The sequence below is a fragment of the Phacochoerus africanus genome, chromosome 7, assembly GCF_016906955.1.
Source record: "Phacochoerus africanus isolate WHEZ1 chromosome 7, ROS_Pafr_v1, whole genome shotgun sequence".
NCBI classification, from domain to species: domain Eukaryota; kingdom Metazoa; phylum Chordata; class Mammalia; order Artiodactyla; family Suidae; genus Phacochoerus; species Phacochoerus africanus.
In genome coordinates this window covers 53,456,091-53,473,526 of record NC_062550.1, presented here as the reverse complement: position 1 = coordinate 53,473,526, position 17,436 = coordinate 53,456,091, and the positions used below count along the sequence as shown (strand labels likewise).

At 34.0% G+C, this 17,436-nt stretch overlaps 1 protein-coding gene across 13 annotated transcripts in view; it reads right to left on the bottom strand.

Moving 5' to 3' along the window:
• The window catches only part of SOX5 (SRY-box transcription factor 5), a 999,607-nt gene that overhangs the window by 443,660 nt on the left and 538,511 nt on the right, over window positions 1-17,436 (bottom strand). The window contains exon 6 of one of the 13 annotated variants that reach the window (XM_047787387.1): window positions 15,668-15,833. The exons of 11 other annotated variants lie outside the window; for them this stretch is intronic. The gene's annotated coding sequence lies outside the window, so the exon portion shown is untranslated. Of the gene's footprint in view, window positions 1-15,667; window positions 16,125-17,436 lie in introns of those variants that run through there. One more of the 13 variants, XM_047787397.1, reaches the window with a different exon arrangement.

Sequence of the window (17,436 nt, the reverse complement as noted above, 5' to 3'; positions counted from 1 at the left end):
TTGTTAGAATGTCTTTAGACCTTTAAAGATAGAGGCAATATAAAATCTATTTTCTACTATGCAGTTTTCCAAAAATAACATTTCCTGCAAATATATAAATAATGCTCTCAGCCATCATCATCATCGGTAGCAAAAACAAAAGTAATAAACTTGCAGTTCTAGGAAACCCTGATCAGTATTGGTTAGAGCTTACTAAAGGAGAAAATGCCTCCTTAATAAGTTTCCATAAAGTCTGTATCTCAAAGCTCCTAAATATTTTTTAAAGAACACTGATGTTTGGTTTGGCAACACCTATAATAATATCTTTAATTACAACGAGACATTTTTCAAAAGCTATATTGTTCTCCTTATTGTCCTTAGGTAGAATATTATTTCTGAAAATTTTCACAGAAACTCAAATACTACGAACAAAAAGTCCTTCCCTACTCAATTTATTAATTTGAACATATTTGTTGGCATTGTTTCAAAATCAAATCATGAAAAAGTTTTAATACACCATTTACAAAGCAGCCCTCAATACAACTTCTTTTTAATATGAATTATAAAATAATAGGTCATAAATGCATCTTATTTTCAGAAAAAAATATATATGAGTTTTTTCTCACTGTTCAATAAATATTCTGTAGATTGTCAAGAAACAATTATCTTTAGGACTCTAAGAATGAAGGTATGGACAATCATTTAAATATACAATTATTTTGTAATTTATTCTTTGATATTTATATCATATGACATGATAACAGACCAAAAAAAAAGGGGGGGGAACTTTCCTTTCATTATATAACAATTCACTCAAAGCCACTGAAATTTTGGTTAGATAGATCTATGTCAAAACCATAAAAGCATTCATGACAACAGATCACTCCACACTGGTAACACTTCTATTGAACCACTTTGCAGGAATAAGTGGAAGAAAGAAGAGAGACAACAAAATGAGTATAATGTCTTACTCTTCATTCTGCTCTGTCTGTTCCTTAGCAATGGGCATACTGACAATGCCACCCAGGGGATTAGGGCAATTCCACAGAGTTATTACATTTCTGTGCTGGACATTTAATACTCAGAACTTGTGATAACCGACTCTCTGGGTCCACAGGTTAGGTATCACAGGCAATTTGAAATTTAAACCCTCTATAAGTCAGTTCACATTTACTGACACTATTCAAAACAATAAATATAAGTTCAATGCAATACAGAATTTAAGTTTGTTTGTTTTCTTTTTAGGGCCACACCTGGGGCCTAGGGAATTTCCCAGGTACACCATAGCCATAGCCACACCAGATCCCAGCCACAGCCTGCGGCAATGCCAGATCCTTAACCCATTAAACAAGGCCAGGGATAGAACTCATATCCGCATGGCTACTTGTTGGGTCCTTAACCTGCCGAGCCACAACAGAACTCCCAGAATTTAAGTCTAACAAGCTGATTTCACAATGATATCGATATATATTTTGAATCACTTCCTTGTAAACACAAGAAAGCATATTAAAAAACAGGACTTCAGTAAATCAGAGTATTAAGACAGAAAAACAATACATTTTTTTCTACTGTACAGCATGGTAACCCAATTACACATACCTGTATACATTATTTTTTCTCACATTATCATGCTCCATCATGTCATTAGACATAGTTCCCAGTGAAGACAGAAAAACAAAAAAACAAAAACAGAACCAAAAACCCCCACATAGGCAACTTAATATCTGCCTTTAATCTAGTTCAAGAATATACAAGTAGATTTAGTCCCTAGACACAATGTTTATTTTTTCAGTTGGAGCAGCAAAGCAAGTAAATGCTGTCAAATCAGACAAAACTCCAAATTGTCATCATGACAACTTCATCTCTGTCAACATGCCACACACATCTCCAGATACCTCTGTGGTGCAGACTCCGTAACCTTTACACTTATATCCCTCACGCCTACTCCCTCATTGTCCCAAAGCCACAAGGGGTCCCAAATGAGAAAGACTTTTTCCTGAAATCTTTTGGTTAAAAACATCTTTTTTAAAGTCATGACTTGAAGTTGAGAGTAGTGAGAGGAAATTTAAGAAGCAATAGATACAAGAGAATATTTCTACAAAGCTAGAGCATAAGGAAGGAATCTGAAATAAATGAATAAAGACCTAGGGGAATAATGAAACAAGTGAAATAGTAAAGGGAGGAAATTTTAGAGCAAAATAAAGGAAGAATAGCAATAATGGAGTAAGAGGAATTATGACTTGTATTTTCCTTACATGAGAAAACTTCTCAAGAAACTCTTCAAATTCAAAGACCTTTATTTCAGAGAATTAATTTTAGAGGACTTTCCCTTTTGCCAAGTAAATTTGACTAAACAACCCTAATTTCTCCCACAAACGAAGGGGTATGAATATGTATTGTGGCTAAACAGAGTGACCGACAGAAACAGATAAAATAGATACAGATACCTACACCTATGTTTCTGACTGTATCTATGTCTAAATACATGGATTTGTAGATTCCCAGATTCAAGATTATACTACAAATCTGTCTTCTCTGTAGTTTTGCTCTAACTTCTTATTGTCTGTACTCATTCTTTCAGGAGGGAAAACTCCAATATGAGCCTGGCATGACCTGGGGCAGAGGGGAGGGAAACTGCTGGAGGAAGGAGAGAAGAGATGTCTCCAAAAAATAATGAGATTTATTTTCTTTACAGGCTAATACGTGCGCATTTATGGTCACTAGATGACAGTCAGCAGCAAGTTTTCCAAACATGCATAGATATATGTGGAAAAGTTGGAATGCAAGTTTTTGTGCTGGTGGTCTAATATAAGAAAACAAGCTGTTATTTTATACACCTCTGTAGATGCCCATGATTTCATGGACAAAATGTCTAGAACAACTGGACAACATACATCCTGACAGTATAACAATACAGTGCCTACCATATGTCCAGAAACAGTCTTTGTGAAGGATGATTATGGTTTGACCCAAGATCTATCAAGTATATTTTCTTCTAAGAAGTCCCTGGTTCTTCCAAGCACAGTCCCTGCTGGGGATACATTAGAGGCTCCAAAATGAACAGAATGTTACAAACTAGTAAGATTTGTGAGACTCTTTTCTTGGCAAATTGATAACAACTAGTGTCTATTAAGTTTTTATTAGCCCCACAGTAAATGAAAAAAGAGGACATGATATTTAAATATATACATTTGACATTTAGCAAAAAAGATCATGAGTATAAATATGGATGGAAAAATAAATGCTTATGAGAAAGACTGAAATTAACTTGCTATTATTCCTTATTTGCTCACCTGAACCAACCCAGACTGAATCTGTGACATAAATATGTATTCTATGAAATTCAAGGGTGGACAGCTTACTTCTTAAAAATCTCTATCCTAAACACATCTCCATCTTCTCCACCTAGCTCCAGGCACCAGGACAACTTGTTTGGAACACTATAAGCATCTGCTGGTTGTCTGTTCTTATCTAATGAGGCTGCACCTTCCTTGATTATCCACAGAGCAACCAGAATTATTTTTAAAAAGTGAATCTGACCATGTCATCCAGGATCACAAATAGCACATTGCTGGATGGAAGCGTACAGGGCAAAGCATGGTCTTCCTTCATACCTCTCTGGCCAGATCTTTTATCATACTCTTTGATTCTCTACCACAGTCACATGAGTCTTCATTCAGACTGCTGAATTCACCAGACTCCCCCTGCCATGTGGTTTTTGCAAATATTGTCTCCTCTATCTGGAAAGATCTTCCTCCCCTGTCATTGCTTCATTTAACTTCTTGAAGGTTTCAAATATCATTCTCCAGAGAAGACTTTCTGGCTATTCCCAACAGAGCCGCGACTCTGTAAAACTCTGCTTCACAACACATTATTATAGGTGCATTGTGTTAGTTTGTTGAAAAAAAAATAGGTTATGGGATTGGCATATGCACACTGAGGTACATGAACGATTGGTCAATAGGGACCTTCTGTAGGGCACAGGAAACTCTACCCAGTATTCTGTGATAATCTATGGGAAAAAAAGATCTGGGAGAATGGCTACGTATATATGTATGACTGGATCACTTTGTTGTATAGCAGAAATTATCACAGCCTTGTAAATTAACTATACTTCAATAAAACCTAAAAAATAAATATATGTGAAATTTCCCACTAGACTTAAAATTCCATAAATGAAGGATAAATTACTCTCTCAATTGTGTTTTTAGGGCCAGTAGAACACTTGGTGCATTACATTTTAGGTTCACAAAAAATATTACTTAAATGATTGAATCAATGAGCAAATGAATGAAAGGAATGACATGGTACATTCACTATCTTCCTCATCATCACTGATAAATGGTGATGCTTTTCAGCATAAATAACCAAAGATTAATCACATTCAAGACTTATTATCAGCCTTTAAGAAAAGTATTTTTCTTGTGGCTTTTAATGAACTAAGGGTATTGGAAGTTAACTGGAGTCAACTTGAACCCATGCTCTTAAACAGACAAAAAATATGTTTAAACAAAAAAAGCATATTTAGATTGAGAATTTGGAGTTATTAATACATACAGAGTGTCAAATTGCTAAAACTATAACAATGGGAAGAAAAAAAAGATAACAGCATATTTAAATACAAAAGAAAACAACAATGCTGACTACTTGAGTTCCAAGGGTTATCAGATCTGATTTTAAAGTCCACAGTTACAAGGATAGTAGTAAGTAACAAAAGCTAATACTGCATTCATATTAGTTATACATTATTCATCTAATAAGAGCTCTCAGATATGGATGCTGAAGTAGATATTTTTCAAAATTTTCTTTGTTAATTTTCCTCTTTTTTAAAAACTTTATTGAAGTATAGTGGAATTAAAATGTCATGTTAGTTTCAAGTGTACAGCAAAGTGAATCAGTTATACATATACATGCATCCATTTTTTTCAAATTCTTTTCCCATATAGGTTATTACAGAATATTGAGATTTCCCTACTTGCTATACAGTAGGTCCTTGTTAGTTATCTATTTTATACATAGTAGTGTGTATATGCTAATTCCAACCTCCTAATTTATTGTGAATTTTGCTTTGAATGATTAACAACTCTTTTTTTTAATTACTGTGTAAATTTGTTTCAAAAATATACACACTTACATGGTGTTAAAGGCAAACCTATAAAACAAAGTGTATAATAAAAGCCTGCCTCTTTCTAGGCCTCCCCCCAGAAAAATCACAAACTATGGTCTTCTTTTGAGTTTTAAATATCTAGATATCTTTCTACCTAGATACTGTTTCCTCTTCCTCTTGCCTAAATGGTGGCATACTATACAAAAATTTCTCCATATTGCTTTTTTTGTTTTTTGGTTTTATTACTTAACAAATGTTACACTCCAAAATGCATACAACAGATTATATCTATTTATATTAGATATTTTAATAGATGTGTAGTGGTATTCCAATGTGGTTTTAATAGCCACGTCCCTAATGGACAATTATGTTGACCATCTTTTCATGTGCCATTTGCCATCTGTCTATCTTATTTGACGAAGTGTCTGTTCAAAATATTTTGTCCATATTTTAATTGGGTTATTTGTATTCTCATTATTGAGAGTTTTTTGACATAAGAAAGCTGTCTATAATTAATATATACAACTTGACGTGTTTGGAGATAAGTATAGAAATCATCACCACAATCTATGCTATAAACTAATCTAGCAACCCAAGGAATTCCTCCCTCTTATTTATTAGTTCTATTATGAACTTTTGTAAGAAGAACACAACAACATAAGATCCACCCTCTCCAGAAAAATTTAAGTATATCATAATTATAGGCACTATGCTGTTAGTGGATGTCTAAGAGTTGTTCAGCTTGTATAATTGAAACAAAGCAGGTATTTTCACTAGCAAGTTAAACTTTTTACTAGAACAAAGTCCGTTATGAAGTTTTCAACCACGAAAGTTATTTTAATGTGTCATATATCTCAGGATATATGCCAACTCACATCTATGAAACCTAAGACTATAAATATAAAGTTGATTTATTTAATTCATTTCGGTTGTTAGAATTACTCTATTTCATACAATAAAGATAGATCTACATGATTAGCTGTTTGGGTAAAATGAATAAGGGCAAGACAAATTCAGGACATTAAATGATATCATTAAATGATAATATATAGTAGAAGACATTATTATATTGGGAAAAAAAAACCACTGAACTTATTAAATTCCAAAGATCTAAAAGATAATCCATGGATTGCTCTAATTTTAGTTTAAAATGGGAAAGAAAAATAAAAAGATGTTCAGCATTAGTAATCATTAGTGAAATGTCAATCAAAAGCACAATGAGATGCTGTTTCACACTCACTAGGATGACTAGTTAGTTAAATAATGGAATATAAGTGTTAGTAAGAATGTGGAGAAATTAGAAGACACATACATTGCTAGTGAGAATATAAAATGGTAGAGCTGCCACAGAAAATACTTTGGTGGTTCCTCAAAAAAGTTAAACATAGAATGGCTCAGAAATTCTACTTATGCGTAAGTAAACTATAAAGGATAATTCCTATCCCATAAAGGAACTGGATAGAATACTCAAACAAATGTTTGTACACAAATGTTCATATAGCATTATTCACAACAGATAAAAGAGAGAGGCAACCCAAATATCCACCAATAGATGAGTATATAAACAAAATCTGGTATAAATGTATGAGTATTACTCAGCCATAAAAAGGAATAAAGTGCTAACATACACTATCATGTGGATGGGCCTCAATGCCAATATGCTAAGTGAAAAAAAAAAGAAAAAAGGTATAATTTTGTATAATTCTATTCATATGCAAAATTTAGAATAGGTAACTCTACAGGACAGAAAGCAAACCTGTAGTTAGAAGGGGTAGGTGGAACAGGAGAGCAGGGGCAAATAGGCAATAACTACTTCATGGATACAAAGTTTTCTTTGTGATGATGAAAACCTCTGCAGCTACATAGAAGTGGTAGTTGCAAAACACTGTGAATGACTCTGAATTGTATGCTTTAAGATGGCTAATTTTTTTATGTGAATTTCAAGTAAAAAAAAAATACTGAAGAAGAGCTTTCCTAGATGGCCAAGTGAAAAGCTCAGCAAGATTTTTCCACACAAAACCACAATAAAACTGGATAAAATTGCCAAAACAACCATTTTAGAGCTCTGAAAATTGACCACAGGTATACAAAAATGCAGTGAAATGTTTATGCAAGAGAAACTACTAAATCTCACAAAAACAATGGGAGCCTGTGTAGCATTTTATCCTGGGGCTGCTTCTACCCTCTTCACTGGCTCTCAGCTCCTTACTGCTATACTTACCAGGCTATGGCAAGCTGTAAGGAACACTGGCTTTCCTGCCAGACAGGGAAGAACTGAGTTAGAGCTTGAAAAAGTCCATGCCTTGAGGTGCTGTAAAAAACAACAGCAATATATGTGGCAAAAAGAAAAAAATCAGGAAAAGCCAATATCATAGCTTCCATGAGGTTACAATACTGGTTGAAGTAAGCAAAAGACCTTCAGAAAAACTTTAGAAGTTTTATGGGGAGATTTAGCAAAAGAAGTAGCTATCATGGGCCTTGATAAACTTCCAACCTCCCCTCTAGTCAGAAAGGCTCTAATTAAAAGATCATGGAGATAGCCCTAGCTATTTACTCATACTTTTCTGAACATGAGGCCTTGCACATGAAGAAAGTAAAAGCTAGGGCATATTTATAACTGCCTGAACATTATGTTTCCCAATTCACAACATGGATCCATTGGCAAGGGATAGAAAAATATTAAACTGATTCAGGGGAAATAATGAAAGCCAGACTTTAAGAAAAAATTAAGTAAATTAAAAGCACAAGGAAGAGACATCAGTGATGCACACTGAAGGCAAAATAAAATCCACAAACTAGTCCATGCAAATCACTAAATAAATAAAAAAATAATAGCAACAACAACTCTTAAAGGTGGGGGGAGGGGTTGATCAGAATCCAGAGTGACGACAACATACTATCAAACTGCCTAGTTTTCAGCAATAAAAATAGTAAGATGTACACATTTATACAGTGTGAAGAGCAGTTAATGGAAACTATCTCTGAAGGGCCACAGATGCTGGATAAGGAGACACAAACTTCAAAACAATTAGTATAGTTATGTTCAAAAGACTTTGTAGAAAACACATTTTAGAAGCAAAGAAAACTTGACAACAAAGATTTATCAAATACAGAATATCAATCAAAAAGTTAAATGCTTTTCTAAAAAAATGAAAACTTTAAAGTTGGAAAAATGTAGTGAATGAAATGAAAAATTCATTGACGATACTCAAGAGCAGATTTGAGGGGCAGGGAAAAGCATCAGTTAATTTGAAGATAGACCAATCAAGCTTATTTAATCTTAAAAAGAAGGGAGAAGTTTGGACAAAGCCTCAGAGGCCTGAGGGAAAACTTCAATTATACCAACATATTCATAATATGAGTCCCAGAAGAAAGCATAAAAAAAGGGTGGAGGCTGAAAAAACACTCGAAGAAATAATGTTCACAAACTTACAACAGTGCTGAAAATATAAATTACATATCCAAAAAGTTCAACAAACCTCAAGTAAGATAAATAAGACAAATCCACATCTAGAAATATAATAGCCCAGTTATTAAGAGCTAATGAACAAGAGAAAAATCTGAAAGCAGCAATGAAAAATAATTCATCATATATAAGGGAACCACAATAAGCTTACCAACAAATTCTCAAAAGAAACAGTAGAGGCCAGAAGGAAGTGGGATAGGATAATTACATGTATAAATATACAAGAATGTATGTGAGTGTGTGTGTGTACTTGTACATGCACACACCTTTGTTTCTCTTGAGTGATTTAAAAGACAAATTCATAAAGTGATAATTGTAATACTGTACTATAATTAAAATGTCAGGAGGAATAAAAACCCTGTCAACTAAGAATTTTATATCCAGCAAAACTATCCTTCAAAGATAAAGGAATAGTATTTACTCAAAGAAAACAAAAGACACTAATTCAAAAAGATATATTTCACACCAGTGTTCACTGCAGAATTATTTTCAAAAGCCAAGATACGAAAGCAGCTTTAAGTGTTCATTGATAGATGAATGGATTAAAAAAAACATTACACATACACACACATATATGTATATATGTGTATATACACACATATATATATGGAATACATGTATAATAGAATATCACCCAACTATACAAAATGGAACCTTGTCATTTGTGACAGTATGGATGAATAGAGAGGATATTATGCTAAGAAAAATAAGTCAAACAAAGACAAACAGTATGTGATCTCACTGATATGTGAGAATATGTGGAATCTGAAAAAAGCAAACAAAAAATATGAAAACAGACTCATTGATACAGAGAAAAAACAGATGGCTGCCAAAGGGGAGAGGGTGAGAAAAGTAAAATAGTCGAAGAGAATTAAAAGGTATAAACCTCCAGCTATATAGTAAATAAGTCACAAGAATGTACTATACAGCATGAGTAATATGGCCAATAATATCACAATAAATTTGTATGGAGACATGGTTACTAGACTTATCTTGGTGATCATTTAATAACGTATGCAATGTCATATCACTACATAGCACACCTACATACAACTACCATAATATTGTATGTCAACTATATTTCAATTTAAAAAATGAAAGAGAAATAAAGATATTTCCAGATGAACAAAAATGAAAGAAATAATTATTAGTACACCTTTCTTACAATAAATACTAAAGAAAGTCCTTTGGGTTAAAAGTAAATAACACCAAATGGTAACATGATGCCACATAAAGAAATAGAGCACTCTAAAAAAAATAGAAACATATGTGTTTTAACTCATCTTTTAATAGATATTTATATAAGACAATTTCATAAAACAATAATTATAAAATAACTTTAAAACTATTGTTGGCCTCAGAGCATATAAAATTACTGCTATAAATGTATTTATAATCTTCCATATATATTTATAGCCTATATATAACACACATGTATATACTAGCAAAAGGAAAGTGGAGGAAATTGAGTTGCCATAGAGCAAGAAAATTAAAGCAGACATGCAAATAATAATTCAATCCACAGGAAAATTGAAAAAAAAATAAATAAAGAGCATAAGAAAGGTAAATATGTGAGTTGATATAAAAAACATAAATGTTTTTGTCCTTTTCTTCTCTAAACTTTTTTAAGGGTTTTAGATTGCATAAATCTATAATATTGTATTATTGAGTATATAGTATATATACAATGTGTATTATAATAATTGCACAAAAGGTGAGGAGAAAATGGAACTGTATTAAAGCAGAATCTCTATTTTATAAGTAGGCTATTATTAATCTAATCTAAATTGTGACCATTTAAAATGCATAATGTAATCTCTACAACTACTAATAATGCTGAAACGATTATATTTCCATATGCTAAAAGACCCTTAGTGCCATCAAAAATAAACAAAAATACTCACAACTGATCATAGGCCTAAATGTAAAAACTAAAGTAATGTAATTTTTAGAAGAAAATGGGGAAAAAAACCTTTTTGATCTTAAAGCAAGACACATAGAAGGAAAAATATGGTAAACTTCATGAAAAAGAAAGTTCTTTAAAAAACATCATTAGGTATATGAAAATATAAGTCACAGACTGGGGAAGAAATGTAATTGTACATTATATTAAATATAAAGAACTTGCATCTAGATTACATAAAAGACTCAGTAAAATAAACAGCCCATTCAAAAACTCAGTAGAGATCTGAATGAACATTTCACCAAAGAAGATAAAGTTAAATAAATATGAAAATGTGCTCCAAAATATTAATCATTAGGGAAATACAAATTAAAATCACAAAGAGATGCCACTTCGTATCCACAATGATGACTATATTCAAAAAGACAGACAATCGCAAATGTTGTCTAGGCTGTGGAGAAACTGGAAATAAGGCACTTACTGCTGGTAGGTATATAAAACTATATAGCTACTCTGGAAAACAGTTTGGCAATTTCATTACAAAAGATAAATTTACCATAAAATCCAGGAATTCCACTTTTAGGTCTTCGAGATGAAAATAAGCATCCACATAATGAATGTGAATATGATAGCAACATTATTCATGTCAGTTAACAAGTAAAAAAAAAAAAAAGTACAGATTTCTATCAATAGGTACAAGAATAAACAAAATGTTTATCCATTCAATGGAATATTATTCAGCAATCAAAAGTAACAAACTGCTGATCCCTGCTTATATAAAGAGTAATCTCAACTAACTGAAAGGAGCCTAATCTAGAAAACCACATATTGTATAACTTCAATTATACAAAAAGTCCAAAAAAAGCAACTCTATAAAGTATATTACTGGTTGCCTGGAGCTGGGAGTGAGAAGAGAGACTGTCTCCAAATGGGCCTGAGGGATCTTTTGAGGATAGCGGAAAAGTTCTAAAATTGGACTGTGGTGATAGTTGCAGAGCTCTATAAACATTTTTTTTTCTTTTTGTCTTTTTGCTATTTCTTGGGCCGCTCCCACGGCATATGGAGATTCCCAGGCTAGGGGTCTAATCAGAGCTGTAGCCACCGGCCTACGCCACAGCCACAGCAACGCGGGATCCGAGCTGCGGCTGCAACCTACACCAAAGCTCACGGCAACGCAGGATCCTTAACCCACTGAGCAAGGCCAGGGACTGAACCCGCAACCTCATGGTTCCTAGTCGGATTCGTTAACCACTGCGCCACGACGGGAACTCCTATAAACATATTTTAAAAACCACTGAATTATATACTTATATGAATAAATTTTAAATTACATAAATGATATCTCAAGAAAGCTGCTATAAATTATTAAAGAAGAGCAAATCAAATGATTACTGGAAAAAGGGCATCTACAATGTAGAACACATTTTTTTTCAGTAAAATATTCTGACTTTTTCCTTACTACTAAATATTCAATTCATGTTGCAAATGCAAGCCCTTTTGTCACATATGACCACATTCTAATGCACGTGGCCTGTTAAGCATGTTTCTGCCTCAGAGCCTTTGCATCTGCAATTCTCTGTTTGGCTTGCAATTCCAGAATTAGTATGACATCTTCAAGGCTCATTCCTTCACTTCATTAAGTACTCTCATCAGCTGTCACTTTTTTGAAGAGAACCTCTCTATCTGAAATAGGCCCTCTATCCTCTCATCCCCTTTAGTTAATATATTTTTCCTCTTTATATTTCTTTTAAATCGATTATTAAATAACAGAAGTGCCCTGAAATAGTATCTGGTATATATTAGGATTGCAACAAGTATTTGTTGAATGAATGAATCACATCACATAAAACTGTCACAAACAACAGAACTTGAAACTATCTTTTAGAAAACTTTTATAAAATACCAAGAGGTTAAACATAAGCAAAAATGTATATTTATTTCATTAGCTAAAATGTAAACCATCAAATCTTGGACAGATTCATTTCAGGAAAATTTCTAATGCAACAAAATATAGAGGAAAAAATTCCCCTAAATGGTGCTTAAACCCCTCATTTGTATCTGGAATTGTTTCTGCATTGATATCCATTCTGCATTCATTCCTTTGGCTAGGTTTATCACTGGCTTATTTAAATGGGCTATTGATGCTAAAGGGCTTTGTAGTAATCATCAATGGAAAAGAATTATTATCCTGACCCAGTCAGTGAATGGGAAAGCTTTCGTCAGAGCATCTCATGGTCACTCTTATGCACATAAAGAGAATTCCCATCTTTTCATGAGGATAGTAGAACAGAAAGAATATTAAAATAGGAGATTGTCTTGAAAAGAAAAGTAAGAGAACTCTTTTCACATACTATCTTGTTAATGGTTTAATGATTAAACCTGAGATGTTAAGAGAACAAAAACCTGGGGGAAATTAGTGGCAAAATGCTTTTCCTGTTGTTGTCCTTACTTGTGGAGTCAATCCCATTATCGTCCACTCCTGGTGTCTCACTGTCCCCTCCAAGACTGCTTTTTAAGGGAGAGGCAGTAAGTGTGTGGAGGGGGGGGGGGGGGGCTCTGGTTGCTCAGCTCCTTCCTCTTCTTTCTCTTGGGAGCTTGATGCTTGCAGGGGCTTGTCACTGAGGGAGGAAGCCTGCCCCTGTCCACTCCTCCCATGATTGGGTGGGCAAATCTGACTAATCCTGGCTCTCAGTGTTAGCAAGACATCCTGTCCACGTTCTCGGACATCACCTTTTTCTGCTTAAAATAAAGGTAACATTTTAGCCTTCATTTAGCTTGTTCCTTTGTATAATGGCTGGATTTTTTTTTTAAAGAGGCAAAGAAAAATGTTTTATTAGTCCACCTCAAATAACACCAAATAGGTCTTAACTGACCAGTGTTAATGTCTTAACTGGAAAAAAAAAAAAAAAAGAAGAAGAAGCAGTTAAGAACTAGGGAGTACTTAAGTCCTTAATGTTCTTTTGAATTATTTTATACTGTGTCAGTTCCCTTAGGTACTAAAAGGTCTTGCAAAGTCTTCCTAATTAAATTTGAGGAATGGGCTAAGAGAAACAGGATACCATCTTTGGCATAAATCCCTCAGCTATTTTGAAGTACATCTGCCACTCAGTAAACTGTAAAGGATTACAGAGAGGGAGGACTATAGAGACCAGAAAATACCTGAAATAAGAGCCTAAGATTGCTCTTTTTTTCCAATCTACTAATTTAGAGACAGTTTGATCCAAACCATTTGAGGTAACAGGAGCGAAAAAATGGATGAAAAATGGATGAAGCTCCTTTTACCAAAATACTTTTAAAGGATTTTTGGTGCACGTTTTCTAGAATATTATGTCAAATAAGCAACTACTCTAACATAAAGGACCCATAGTATCAATTATTATCACTGTCAATCAGAGAGTGAAAGCGTTCCACAATGGGCCTTGACAGAACCGACTATTATGATTGTTTCTGCAATGTTAGAAATATGTAAATGAAGACACTTCAAGAAGATTTTGACACAACAGGTTTAACAGATAGGGCCTAATTATGTCAGTCAGTGGAATTCAATTACCAGGAGGAAAGGATGGACATCCTAGATGCAGAGCTTGGATTAAATCTGCACATACATTTTTAAGATCTAGTCCCAAAAAAGGAACAAAATCCAAGTTCTCAATTTCCTGAGGTTCCTTTTTTAAGATATTAGGCTCCTCCATTTTAATATTCAATAGAGAAATAAGTACTCTACTAAAAACATATTTTCAAGAGGACAATGCAAATATTCAAATTTTGAATAACTCGCTGATACATTTCTATGTACCTGTAGTTAAGTTCCTTACAAAAGGTCAGATATGGCTAACACTTAATAAGGATGATGGTGGCCAGTTTCCAAAGATGGCCCCCCAATGAACAATGCTTTTGGTATTCATACCCATGGAAACTCACTTGCTTTAAATCTGAGCTGGCCCTGTGATTTGCTTTTTGACCAAGGGAACACAGTAGAAGTGATACTCCAGGACTTCCTAAGCTAGGTCATAATAAATCTTGCAGCCTCCACCTGAGTCTCCTGAAATGCTCACTCTGGAGGAGGCCAGTGGCCACGTGAGAGGCTGCCATGCTTTGTAAGAGGTAGCCACTGGGAGCTGAGGCATGGAGGGTTAATATGACACCAGATATGTAAATGAATAAATCTTCTTAGATATCCAGCAAGTCAGGCCATCAGATGACTCCAGCCCAAGCTGTGATCCGACCACAACTACATGAGAGACCCCATGTAAGAACCTTCCAGCTATACCCAATCACATCTCAGAATCATGAGTGAGGACAATAAAACGTAGGTTTAAGTCTCAAAGTTGTAGGATGGGTTATAATGAGGCTATAAATATCCAGAATGGGTTGTCAAGTGAACATAATTTACACAAGGTAGGAATCAGAAAATTGATTTATTCTTATGCTGACATTCACTACTTTTGTGGTGTTAAATAAATCCCAATGTGCCTTCCTCTCCATAGTTTCATCTATAAACTGAACAGACTACTTGAGATCTAGGTCATATCTGAGGACCACTGAATAGATTCCTGTTATATACAAATTACCTGAAATTTAGAGCAGCATTTTATGTACGTATAATACATTTTGGAAATGACAAGGTCTATGGTTTTCTGCAGATTTTTGAAAGTCTACTAATCCCCAAGAAGTGAGTAATAAGATCATTTCAATCATGGCTTGAAATGTCCGTAATTTTATGAAAGCTAAAAATAAAATGGATGAATAAAGACAGCCTATAGCAGGTAATCAAGAGTTTGGTGAGGGGGTTAAATTTTTATAAGCCAGAGATACCAGGCTTCATTTTACTTAAGAATGTTTCAAAATATTTGTTTGGTCAAACAGTATTGTGTTCCCACTCATCCTTAATATTAATACTTCACTAGAAAAATCTTCTCAATTAGGATGCAAAGTCTTGAAGTGTTACAGAAGGAACAATGAGCCAAGTTGATATTTCTTTTTAGAATAATTTTGTGGGTCTTGTGTTCTTCCAAAGAAGATATCATCCAATCTCTAGCACGGTCCCCATTGCCTGGAATTTTCTTACCTTCATCCAAACATTAAAATATAGTCTAAACCTTGGCTACAGTTTACTACTGGAGAAACAGAACTGTTTTCCACATATTTCCTCACAATAAAACAACCTGTCAATCGAAACAACAAAGTGTATTGAACAACTACTATTACTCACTGCCTTTGTCAAAGTCTTCAGAGTCAAGGTATGCTTATTACTTTTTGATCTCTCTCCCTGCTAGAATGTAGTTCCATAGGGGCAGTGATCTTTGCTGGTTTTGTATTCCTGAATACATGATGTATCCCAAGATATGTCCCTGGAACAATGCCAGCACATACAGGACCTAATAAATATGTGCAAAACAGATGAATGAGTGGGTGTTTTGGGAGAAATACAAGAAAGAAGTAACCAGCAGTGATGAAATTAAATTGCATCCTACGAGGTATGATTCCTCTAAGAAAAAATGCTATAGATAGGGACAGAAAAGGAGGCAGAAGCCCCTTCGCTTTAATAGTTAGTACAAGTTAAACCAAAGGATTAACAACCAGCACCCAGGAAAAAGGAAGGGAACTTGTGCCTTACCTAAAGACTGCCATTAGTATCAGTGGCTGTGAATTTCTTGGAGAATATTTCTTTAGAAATTAGAATAATGTTCTAAAATACTAATAGCATTTTGATGCCAAATATACCAATGGACTAAATTCCAAATCATATATAATTACTATTTTTTTCTTGTTTAAAAAGTAAATAGATGTTATAAGTAGAGAAACCATTAACAGTGATACAGCAATAAGGAGTTCTGTTTAGAAAACTGTGTATGATATGGTAGGGTTACTTATACATTGGCAGGGCTGCTTATTTGCAAAATGTCTACAGAAATTATGCAAATTCAAAAATAGAAAACAGTGTTCCTTAAAATGCACATGTGTACATGCACACACCCGTATTTCACACATGCCTAAATATAAATGGCCACCATGGTCACTCATGTCAATGGCATGATAACAGCTTCCTGTCTTCTAAGGAGTGGAAAATATGTTTTATTTGACTACCATTATAAGGAAACACTCTGTGACTAAATTTTTCTTATTTTTTTCTTTCCATCAATTATCTCTTCCTTTTTTATTTCTCCAAAAGATTCCATCTTTTTTGGTTAACTTTTCTTTTGTAGAGTAGGAAGAGATATTGACAGCTTCGAACCATTTTTCGAGTTGTTCCTTTGTGGTAACAACTCCTTTGTTGCTCATTCTTCTTGCTGTGCCTGCAACCTGATTCATGCCTGAGTTGATTATAGATGAAATCACCTTAGCACTGGAGACACAGGTTAATGGTAACTCTTCTAAAATAGCAATTCAGGATAAATAAACTGCCATAGGTGATGAGTTTCACTTTAGAAAAGCATGCATCAGCCCACCCATTATTTTGGTCAACTTTCAAAATTATAATTAATTGGAAGTTTTTTTTTTCCTAAATGGATATTAGTATGGAACATTCTCTCTGCCATTTGACTAAGAGAAACTGTGTTTTCCCCTAATAATTGAAGACAGGGGTGTGGCAAAAAAAAATTACACTGATATATCTGATGTCAGAATCACACACTCAGTTGGAAATTGTTCCTTGCGCTTACTTCAATTTGTATTCATCAGCTAGGGTTCCTGTCTTTCTTAGACACACATTACTTCTAACTTCCTATTATTTTGTAAGTAATTACATATTAATAATTATCTTAAAACATATGAAATTTCTCTGAATTGCAAAGTTCAGCAGGAAAAACAGAAATGATGAATTCCTACAATCTTAATTTGCAAATGGGCCATTTAGGGGACAAGTTAATATATATTTTAATTTTACTTTAAGTAATTTTCTCCCCTAGTGTCACAGGTAACTAGAAAGAAGCATGTTCCCTTGAAAGACAGAATGAGGAAAAAAATCACATTCATGAGAGC